The sequence below is a fragment of the Dermacentor albipictus genome, chromosome 4 (genome assembly GCF_038994185.2).
Source record: "Dermacentor albipictus isolate Rhodes 1998 colony chromosome 4, USDA_Dalb.pri_finalv2, whole genome shotgun sequence".
Lineage (NCBI taxonomy): Eukaryota > Metazoa > Arthropoda > Arachnida > Ixodida > Ixodidae > Dermacentor > Dermacentor albipictus.
The window spans coordinates 41329708-41341558 of NC_091824.1; positions in this window are offsets into that span (position 1 = coordinate 41329708).

Consider the following 11851-nt stretch of genomic DNA (forward strand, 5'->3'; position numbering starts at 1 on the left):
AAATGTGATGTTGAGTTCAAGAGGGAAACGCCGCAGTCCGACGCGTTTGAAGAACTCAAACGACGCATGCAGTCGCCGCCGGTACTTGCGCACTTCGACGAGTACGCCGATACAGAAATCCATACTGACGCCAGTAGCATAGGCCTCGGTGCCGTTCTAGTCCAGAGGAAAAACGGAGTCGAACAGGTGATATCTTACGCTAGCCGGTCGCTGTCAAAAGCCGAAGGCAACTATTCTACGACCGAAAAGGAATGCCTCGCCATCGTTTGGGCTACTGATAAATTTCGCCCTTATCTTTATGGCAGGCCATTCAAAGTCGTCAGTGACCATCACGCGTTGTGTTGGCTAGCGAGTATAAAGGATCCTTCAGGACGACTGGCGCGGTGGAGCCTCAGACTACAAGAATAAGACATCACTGTAACCTACAAGTCCGGACGAAAACACTCCGATGCCGATTGCCTATCACGCGCCCCCATTGACCCGCCGCCGCAAGATGACGAAGATGACGACGCCTTCCTTGGAATGATAAGCGCGGAAGACTTTGCTGAACAGCAACGGGCAGACCCGGAGCTAAAAGGCCTCGTGGAATATTTGGAAGGGCACACCGACGTTGTCCCCAGGGCATTTAAGCGCGGATTATCTTCCTTCACGCTTCAAAACAATCTACTCGTGAAGATCTTTTCACCAGTCCGCGCCAACTACCTTCTTGTTGTCCCATCAGGACTTCGTCCAGCAGTGTTGCACGCCCTACATGACGATCCGACGACTGGACACCTCGGATTTTGCCGGACACTATCGAGGATACAAGTATTATTGGCCGCGCCTGACCGCCGACGTTGCCCGTTATGTCAGAACATGCCGAGACTGCCAGCGACGCAAGACACCGCCGACAAGGCCAGCCGGATTACCACAGCCAATCGAGCCTCCTTGCCGACCATTCCAGCAGATCGGGATGGACTTGCTGGGACCCTTTCCGACGTCAACAACCGGAAATAAGTGGATCGTCGTGGTGACGGACTACCTCCCCCGCTTCGCTGAAACTAGAGCACTGCCGAAAGGTAGCGCAGCCGAAGTGCATGGCGAAATTCTTTGTTGAAAACATCCTGCTGCGACATGGCGCCCCAGAAGTCCTCATCACCGACAGAGGAACGGCCTTTACAGCGGAGCTCACCCAAGCCATACTGAAATACAGTGAAACAAGGCACAGGAGGACAACGGCCTACCATCCGCAGACGAATGGTCTTAAGGAGCGGCTGAATAAGACCCTCGCTGACATACTAGCGATGTATGTCGACGTCGAACACAAGACCTAGGATGCCGTCCTGCCGTACGTAACATTCGCTTAGAACACGGCGGTGCAAGAAACAACACAGATCACGCCGTTCAAGCTGGTCTACGGCAGGAACCCGACGACGACGCTCGACGCCATGCTGCCGCAAGTCACTGACGAGGACAACGTTGACGTTGCTACCTATCTCCAGCGCGCCGAAGAAGCCCGACAGCTCGCCCGCCTGCGAATCAAGAGCCAGCAGAGGACCGACAGCCGACACTACAACCGCCGACGATGCTTCGTCGAGTACCAGCCCGGCGACCGTGTGTGGGTATGGACCCCGATACGCCGACGAGGACTCAGTGAGGAACTACTCCGACGCTATTTCGGACCCTACAAGGTCATCCGACGTATTGGCGCTCTGGACTATGAGGTCGTGCCAGACGGCATTTCGCATTCACAGCGGCGCCGCGCACGATCTGAAGTGGTCCACGTGGTGCGCCTTAAACCCTTTTACAGACGCTGACGAAATTCCTTATTTTTTGTTGTTTTCTTTGCTACGGGTGCTTTTATTTCGCTTGTATGTAGCATCGGGTCGATGCTTTTTAAGTATTGACACGAGTACTTATCTCTATCAGGCGACCACGTTTTGCCGCCGAACAAATGTTATCGCACAGCGCGGGACGCGCCTGCATGCATCCGAAATTTCTGGAAAGTTATCGATGCTTCTAACCGCCTGTCTGTTGTCTTCGTACCTTGTGTTATCAGATTTCATCGCGTGACACGAATGGTGTAGAACTTTGTGGAAGACACGCGGGTCCCATCGGTTAATCTGGAACATTCGACGACTGATCTATAAAAGCCGACGCGCTTGACCCGCTGATCAGATTTTCGACGATCGCCGACTGTGTTCGCCGCTATCGTTGCGCTTTAAGTGTAGCCTGTTTTGTGGGCACAGGTTCGCCCAATAAAAGCTAGTTTTGTCTTTCACAGTACTGCTACTGTGTTCTTTAACGTCACTACCACGTGACAATATGCACTCTGCCTCAAAGCGAAAATTTGGCCATCTGATAAAAGCTGAATATATTCAAATACAGCGGAAAAAGACAGATGTCTCACGTAACGCTCGTGTGTGTCTCCGTCATGCTGACTTTACTCAGTTTTGTGTGCTGCTGTTATATTGTGATCACTTTTTCCCTCAGTGGCTGTAAGAAAGAATTTGTAATTGAGGACATTGTAGAAGAAAACGAATTTTGGTTCCATTTTATATCAACACATCCTTTGACAGATAAATATGAAAACAGGAATCATAACAGAAGTGCTTATGCGCACTAGGTTCAGAAAATAAGTATCACCAGTTTTCCTCCAGTTGTTATACCGGCCTACAAACAATCTCCTGAGCTATATTTGAAGCTTCCGCTCGCCGTGTATTGTTAGTGCACGTAAAGAAGGAAGAACGGGAAGAAATGCACGCCCTTTCAAAGCCAGGTGAGCGAATTAAATAAACACGCACAGTTTTGTGTTCAATAGGCACTCGTAGCTAACTTACTGAACTGTCCCGGCATCATAATTAAATATATTTGAATTATGTTTTCAATGCCCGCGTGTATTAATGCGTAATTTCTCGACACACAATAGCATGAAGCTGGGTGTGCAGTATGTATTACGCAAAACGCTAGGTGCAGGGACTGCATTATGTCACAGTTTATAGATATTGTGAAGTGCGAAGTGAAAAGATGTGCAGATTTTGAAAGCGCAAATACGAATAGAACGCTTTTTTATATCAAAGGAAAGTATTGTGAAAAGTCAGATATTGGTTAAAGTGTACCCTGGCTGACTGGGAAAATAGGAAAACATTTATCAGCTAAAAATTGTTGAACCCATTGTTATCATCCATGGACCTTATGTAGAGTATCACGGCGACGCCGACGGCAGAAATGCGCCTCGATTGTCCAAATAGTTGCTATCAGAATAATAATTGATAAGCTGCACTGTTGGGAAAACTTACATGTGCATATAGTGTGATGAACACGAAAACCACTAAGTGCATCAGTACAGTTAACGCTTCACGCAAGATGACTTTGAAGTTGCGATCCAGAGCGCTGCCAAAAGTAACTGCGCTAACCGCCGGTTTATGCAATCGAACCACATTAAAATTTGTGAAAGGGCCGGGAGAGACTGCCAAGAATACGTCTTAGAATTCCGCACCCGTGCGCTACTGTTCGCTATGCCTGAAAACGCAACCGCGCCAACACTGTCCACGCCTCCACCTCCCGTCTTCTACTCCAGGATGCCTTACCAGCGGGATCCTGCGGTATTTAGCGGCACAGACGATGGTGATGTAGCAGACTCGCTTGCGTCTTACGATAGGGTAAGCGTCATCATCCGATGGGTTGGCTGCGCTAAACCCTTACAACGTTATCTTCTACCTTTCAGCGGTGGGTAACCTTTGGTTTAAAAACCACGAGGCCTACTTTCGGAGCTTGTCCGCATTCAAGCCCACGCTGTTGGAAGCATTTGAGCATCCCGCCGTACGCCAGTTCCACGCCAAAAATGTGCGCGAGCAGCCACGGCAGCTGGGCGAGTCATTCATATGTTCATCTTGGCAGCAGCGTCGGTAGCTGGTGAACAGTGGAGATAGTTCCGGTATCGGCAATAAAGCCTCGCCGTGACACTGGTAGCCAAAGGAAAGTTCAGTAACGTTTGCATATGTGACTATTTTTGCAGCCTACATAGCAGTAATGCTAAGTGATGCAATTACGTGTAGAAATAAAGTGTGTTTTCGGATATTTTATTTTTCGGCATCCTGTACTTTTGTTCAGTGGCTTCATTTTGTGCGACAGTGGGCGGTGTTTCACTCTCATCGCTTCGGCTGCCATTCTTTTCTTCTGCTCCTTCCAGTTTTAGTACGCTCGCAAGTATGGTCGTATGCTCTGTAGCCAAATTTTTTTTTTCAGCGCCAGCCAACGTTACGGCATTGTCGGGCAAAATGAGCAAAGGCGCCAAGGCGTGCTATGAGGCTGTGTGGTGTGGTAACTCGGGGAGGAACAGCAGGACGAAATCTTTCCGTTTTCCAGCGGAGAAGAGCTAAGCACACTTTATCTCCAGTCGTTATGAAGAAACACGCGCTATAATTATCAGTACAGCTATAGAATGAAACCAAATATGTCCTGCAGTTGTTTTCTAATGAATGCGTATTTTTTTTTCTTTGATTTGGCACGGCGGATATTTCTGCGCTGTTGTTGGAAACTGAAGCTACTCGTCGACAATGTCTCATGAGCCGATTGATGCTAGCTGGCACGGAGAGGAAACTTTCGCTTCGGTATATCATAGCGGTTGCTCTTCGTTTTTTTTTTACACTAGTAGAAAGCTGGTAACTTATATTTAGCAACGGGACTTAATGCTTGCTGCAAAAACTGGTCAAGCTAGAGCATGCAAGTGCCGGTTATTTGTTGTGGCATTGCCACCGTTGAATGTGCATGAACACGGCAGACGTTAAAAAATTCCTGGCTCTCCTGTAATTGAGAGTAAATGTAAGAATGAAATGTCAACCGGCAAAGCAGAGTGGTTAGCCACAATCATAAAATTGGTGTAGTGCATGTTCGCAACGGCACATCCCACCCACCAAACCGCACCATGCCATACTGTGCACTGGCCCATATGGGCAGAGTGCATTGGCCAGCTATTAGAAGAAGGAATTGATTTCTGGGGTTTCACGGGCGTAAACCGCGATTTGATTATGAGGCACATGTAGTGGGGGACTCCGGATTAATTTTGGCTCTTAGGGGATAGCTATAGTGCCCCCAATGCACCGGACACGGGTGTTATTATATTTAGCCTCCAGCGAAATGCAGCCGCTGTTGCCGATATCTGATCCTGCGTCCTCGTGCTTAGCAGCGCAATAACATAACTACTAAGCCACCATGATGGGTAGAAGCGTTTGAAGTAGGTGCCACGCAGCGTGGCGCCATCTCTCGAGTCGACACAAAACACGCGCCGTAGAACTCGCGGGCCGCTGGCGTTCAAAGCTCGGCGCCAAAAGATGAGAAAATGTATGGTGACCACTATCTGCCTTTTGAACGTCGCTATTGGAAATGACAAATAAAGCTTCAGCATACTAGAATACACAGCTTGATTTATGATGTGAACAAACATTCGGAAGAACTCGGAACCAATATTTTCTGTAACTAGTTTGGGAGTAATTAGCGTATGTACGTGGTCTTGTAGAATTGGTTGGGGGCCACAATGTTGACTATGTTGAACCTGTCGTTGTGATCGATCGCTTTAGTGAGATGAATAAACGAGGTGATGAAGAGCTTGGAAACTTCAGCGGTGATCTCCTTTGATCTGCGCATACCGAGTTAGATAGTCCGTTGCTGCGATTATTCAATTGTTTTTGGAAGATGACGTAGGCAACGCACCGCTTCCACTTGCTTGAAAGGCACTGGAGGGGGGATCAGAAGTTAGAGCAGACCGGCGTGTTTGACGGGTGGCTAGTTACGCCCTTGACAGTAACTAGTTCTCACGTAGAGGTGAACAGACGAAATTATTTGTACGCACTATGACCGCTTTTGATTATTTCGCTCGCATGCGCTCTAATATACTGGTAAAGCCTAAGAGTCTGGCACAGGCTTTGTCGTGACGCGCCTGCAAAATTTTCTCGCACAGCCATAGGGACAACGACAAGGAACCGCTCTTTGCTGTCGGTGGGCCACCATACCCATCGTGTCCACGACGCCAAGAAACGGCACATTTTGCGCTATGTCCGATGACGTCACCAAAGTATGAGCATTGACGCTCAAAATTTCAAAGGTTTTGTATGGATCGATGGACGACGGGTATGTGGAACTCCTGAAGGCACAGCAACTTTCTGATGTCGCAAATTACTTTTAAAAGCGAATTTATGCTCGAGCCGCACGCTGCCTGGCCCCCTGCCACGCGCATGTGGTAGTGCAAAAGAAGTAAACATGTGAGCAGTGGTGCATAAATTTTGCATTGCACAGCATCTGCGGATCCAGTGTAAACGTAAATTTGCGCACCAATGTGCGACACGTGCAATATTTCGCACGACCGGACGTGTGCGGCAGGCAGGCGGTACGGCAGGCGAGCGGTGTGGCGTACGGTTCGATCGTAAGTCGGCCCTAAAGGCTCCATTCCAGTGTTCGAGTAGTTAGCCATTGTCTTTATGAGACTACGCGTGGCGTAAGCCGTCAGACGTTCTGAGTTGTCTTGCAAGTGAAGGAGAATGGCTCCCAGCCCCGCGTTGATGGTGCGCGCGTGGAATTAGCTTGCAGCAGCATGTTTCATTTGCGCGAGCGCTGTAACTGTTTGCATTCGTTTGCGAGATTACTTGAAACACTGTTGTTGCTCTTCCGCCCACGCGAAGGGTACATTGTGACGTGTTATTCTTGTGAGAGGTTAAGCGACGTTTTAGAGCCCTTCAATGAAACGGCTGTAGAAAGCACAGCACATGCAACGACTCCCAACTGTGCCCTACCCGAAGCTTTGATAATGGCGTTCATTGTGTGGCCAACTGTGAAAATGATGTGCTCACCACTTTGCCTGTCTTGTGAAGTTCCATAGCAGCTGTAACCCCAGCAGAATTTTTAATCTCTAAAGAAAACCGAAGGAGAATCAGTGGCATGTTTTGTGTAGCTTATATAGCTCGAACCACAAGGCCGCATTTTCCGTCCGTTGTGGCCGAATTAGTCTCCACGTTCTAGACAATGATTACTTTTCTTTGTACTGCCCTACAATTCCTATTTCATTTGTATACTAAAATTCTGTGCTAAACCACGCATCGTTTCAAGCTGGTACACATTAGCCGCGTTACTTGATGTCAAATAGTGAAAAGAATGGCGCAAGTCTAAATACAGACCAGCCACTCCCTGCAAAAAGATAGTGTCTGCTTTAATGAAGTCATATTTCAAACCAGTGCTATTCAAAATATGTTCATATCACATTGTGTATTCTTCTCCTATTACAGTTCTGTGGCAATGGGACATAGACTGTTGCTCCCTACAATATATAAGTCTATATTATCAAGGTCTGGCCAACTTAGATTGCTTTATCAAAACAGTTCTATTTTCAATCTGAACATGGTGCGAATCACAGTTTTAATGCATTATTTTACCTTAATGAAGGGTTAATTGCGAGTATGGAGCATTTTTAGGACAAAACCTTACATATTTACCAATTATGGTTGACATTAGCGTTGTTAGGGCTGGCGAAACACGAAACAAAGAACAAGAAATGTTTGATCCCCATCAAAAAGAAAGTTGTAGATAACACGAAAACCAAATGTGTATTCTAATATGTAGTGGAGCTTTGTTGAACATTCACGAATACAAGTCCAATCATTTGTGTGCAGTCTGTGATTATTTAGTTTCGTTCGAAGGGCGAAGCAATAAAGCGATAGCAAACACGTGTGGCCTGTAATGCTGTGCTGTGTAACAGCACCCCCAAGGTAACCAGGTGTCAAAGGTTTATTTGACGCGCCTGTGAGTGCGCAAGCGGCCAAACTGCGTCTAGAGCTCTGGCGGCATCGCGCGCGCACACACACACACACATGCTAAAAATTGAGCAGACGCGTGTTCGGCGAGCACGCTTATTGAGTGGAATCTCTCGGCTAAAAGCGAGAACATGGTGAAAAGCGAGCGACCTTGATGGGGCGGGAGCGCCCTTTCCCTGAGCTCTTCCCTTTCCAAGCGCTCCTCCCGACCCCGCCATTCCGATAGCAACGCTTGCCTCCCTTTCTGCGTCGTCCTACCCTTCTCCTGCTTTCAGCGTCCTTAAAGGGCCCCTCACCAGCCCCCAGAGTCGGCCCCATGATTATATGCAGAAAGTTGTTGCGTGTCCTCTATGGAACGTTTTACCGCAAAAAAATTTTCAAATCGGCTCATTAATAGCTGAAACAAAAATATTTCACTGCCGCGAACGCATGATTTGAGGAGGCAGGATAGCGAGAAACTCTTTCCCCTCGCCCCGTCTAGCCTCCGCAAGCGAAATGCCTTCCCTGCGTTCTTCCATACCGGACCTCCAGGATCGCGTCACGCATACGTCACGAGCCCCGGCATGGCATGCTTGGCCAGAACTTTATTTTGGTCCAGAGAAAATAGGGCCCGAGGGCAAGAACACCCAGGCTAAGTCGGTGGCTCCGACCACGTAGGCACCGGTAGGCCAAAGGCTTTCCCGATGTCCTGAGCCCTCCGGATGGCCAGGAGTTGATCTTGGAAGACTTCGCTGGATATGCGCCAACCCCAGTCCTCCTCTCTGTGGAGATCCGAAGCCCTTTGTTTGGGGCACAGCCAGAGCATATGATCAGATAGACACGGAGTGTGTCCACAACTTTTACATTCCGGGGGAAAATCCTGGTCAATTGTGTGAAGCAAGAAAGGTGTGGGATAAGATTTAGGTTGAATCATTCTTAATGTGACTGCCTGAGCTCGATTGAGCTTTTGATGAAGGGGGGATGAAAAAAACCTCCTGCCGTCCCTATAGCGTGAGGTGATCTCGTCAAAAGTACTAAGTGGGTCTTTGTAAGAGCGGCAGTCATCCTGGAGCAGTTTCTAATATGATGCGTGGCATGTGAGATCTCTCACAATAGAGTGAGCTTGCTCGTAAGGATTGCAGCCATTGAGGCTGACCGAGTGGCCCTGATGAGCCGGAAACCAGACTAGGTGTGCGCTATTCAGTTGCTCGTAATTATGGGCATTAAAACTGTGTATAAGTAGCTTGTGTGCTTCCATTGAGACGAAGCCAACTGAGTAGTTCTTAATAGCTGCTCGGAAATCGGAGAAAATCGTGGAGCTTCTCGTCATCGTAATTGCAAGTGCCATGCATGCTTCTTCGGCGGCATGAATTGAGCTCGTTCTTAGTGACGCCGCACTTACTAATTTACCGTTCTCATCGACCATGGCAATTGCGTAGTGGTTGCCTGATCCATAACTAGTTGCATCGAAAAAAAGTGCTGAGCTTTGTTGTAGGTGCAGTTTACCCTGAATGAATTTGGCCTTGGCGTCCGTCTGGCCTTGTTATGGACAGGATCAATATTTATAGGTACGGGATCCACAAGTAATTGTGTGTCCTTCTCTTTGGGTAGTTGAACTAAGAGACGTCTCTTCCTCGAGGCAGTATTCCGACTTCATCTAGAATTTTGCACCCTGGCTTAAAAAAACTCATCTCATCAAAAAAAAAAACTCATCTGCGCAAGCAGATGAGTATTGTGTCTATGTTTTTTCGCCTCAGTGCTCCCTTCAGTTGATAGTCGGCGCTCGTGTTGTCCACTTCTCTATTCTTGTGTCCTGTCTGCACGCCTCACCTCTTTTTTTCATAGTGTTATGAAGTCCTAAGTTGTTCAGGAGTTAGGTACTCGTACTGTGCGGAAGTCCCAGAGCCCTTTTGAGCCCGGAACGTAAAAGTGTGTTTATCCCAGCCTTCTGTCCCTTGCCCCAGTTCATGTATGATGCAATGTACGTGACATGACTGATGAAAAATGCATGATATGCTCTGATGAAATTGTTCTCCCTGAGACGTGCATATCGATTTGATACCCTACCCAGGAGCCTTGAAGTATTGTTGGCCTGCCCTGTGAGACTGTTTAGGGCCGTAGCATTACAGCGCCTTCCGTCAATGAGAAGACCCAGCATTTTAATTGTGTCTACTCTGGGTATGACCCATCCTGTGTTGTCTGTGGTTTTAAGTGGCAGAGTTTATAAAGGCGCAAGTTTCCTAACACCCCCTCTCCCCTGTCTAAAGTGCAGCAGCTCAGATTTACTAGGCGATAGCCTGAGTCCGGTGCTCTTAAGGAAGGATTCTGTGGTGTCTACGGCTGCCTCTAGTGTCTGCTCTAGTGCTGCGAGTGACCCCCTGGGGATCCACACTTTGATATCGTCAGCGTATATGACGTGCCCCAAGCTCAGGATCTTCGACAATTCATCCGAAAGACGGCGCATGGCAATGTTAAAAAGGAGCGGGGACAATACCAAACCTTGTGGTGTGCCGCTGTTGCCTAAATTGTATGGACCGCCTGTGACTATCCCGAGTTTGACCCGAGCTCACCGATTAGCTAGAAATGACCTCACATAATTGTAAAAATTGCTTCCGAGGTTCAAGGTTGAGATTTCATGTAGGATATGTTCTTCTCCTCGCTATTTCGTTTTTTTTTATTTAGGCGCAGCGCACGAGCTGTTGTGATTATCTGATTTCGCGCAGCGCACGATTTTGCGAGCTGTGCACAAGGAAACATGACTAGCGGTATAAGTCGGTGCTACGCGAATACTGAGGCAGAGCAAGCGGATCGCAGAGCATGATCACGCCCTGAAACAGGGTGCAAAATGCGATAGTTTCAGTGCCAGCGCAGGTGACTGAAAGACCGTGCGAACTCGCAGACGGAGCGGAAATAGATCTCTCTTGCACGGTGCGAAGTAAAAAAAAGAAAACACGCGGACATTCCATTTGTGCGTTTTATTATTTGCCTAAACTTAAAGTCGTCAATTCAAGTAACAGATCACATAAAGAACAGACGGTGCCTTGAATAATCTTCGCATTCACGTGTCGCCACGAGCAGTGGCTTATCCAGAAATTTCCTTCGGGGGGGAGGGGGGGAGGCACGTTGCAGTTCGGCCTCCTCCACGTGAGATTCGTCGAGTGACCAAATGGTTGAAAATCTTGGGCATCCATTGCGTACACAAGAGCCGATAACCGAGGTTCCTGAATTATGGTGTGAAATGAACCGTGGAACTGATGTTCACAAGCTCTGCCAGTTCATCTATGCGTATCCTCCGTTGTTGTCGAACCAGCTCATCAACCTTTGCAATTGTGTGGGGGTGATCGCACGTTGCCTTTGGTCCGGTCTTGGATCGTCTTTGTATCTTTCACGTCTTGAACCGTTTGCTCGAATGCTTTACAGTGGCCAATGAATTGCTATGTTCTACGTGCACGGCAGCCATACGGTGATTAATTTCTTTTTGGGAAACACCTTCAGCAGTCAAAAACCTCACGAAACCACGCTGTTCAACTTTTGGAGCATTCATTATGTCACGCAACCATGATCAACTCGTGCAGTGCATAAGAGCAATAAAGAACATTTATCTTCACAACTGCTTGTCACTTTTGTAAATGAGAGATGCCTGTCAGCTACGCGCATGCCTCACAAATAATGAACCGAACCATTATTGCGAAAGGTGGGTTGGCTCACTTTCATTTGGCTCGACCTCAAACATTAGAAATGTGAGCACACAATGGAATATACAATTGTGAAGATAGGGCTTGATAAAGGGCCATAAAGTGTCACTGGAAACAAAGTTCAATGCACGTATACACAAAACGTCGCCACAAGAATGTAAATATACGTATCAGTCAGCAATAAATCAACATACCTAAGAAAACGTCGCTCTATATAATGCTTCAGACAAGGTAAGTAAACATGCTGTGCAATCACAGGTCACAGAATCCTAAGGATCGCACCCCCCTCCCTGCACTGCCCCGGGTGTATGTCACAGAGTTGCATGCCCGCGCTCCTCTCAAGATGGCCGACATTGCCGCAGCAGCAGCAACGCCGCTTGAACGGCGGAGGGAGAG